The following is a 286-nucleotide window of genomic DNA, read 5'->3' on the forward strand; positions in this document are numbered from 1 at the left end:
CACAGCCTTTCCCTCATCCACTAGGCGGGACACCTGGTCATAGAAGGAGATCAGGTTGGTCAAGCAGGACCTGCCTTTCATGAACCAGTGCTGGCTGGGCCTGATCCCCTGGTTGTCCTGCACATGCCTTGTGCACTCTCTGTGGAAGTCCTGTCTCAGCAGTGTAAGCATGTATATCTTTTTACTGCATCCTGTAAAATTCCTATTTGTCATCCCTGTATCTCTTCTCATTTTTTTATTCATTGGTTAAGTTTTATCTTTTAGTAGATCTTCATAACTTGTGATT

The sequence above is a fragment of the Aptenodytes forsteri genome, unplaced genomic scaffold, assembly GCF_000699145.1.
Source record: "Aptenodytes forsteri isolate BGI_AS27 unplaced genomic scaffold, ASM69914v1 Scaffold93, whole genome shotgun sequence".
Classification (NCBI taxonomy): Eukaryota; Metazoa; Chordata; class Aves; order Sphenisciformes; family Spheniscidae; genus Aptenodytes; species Aptenodytes forsteri.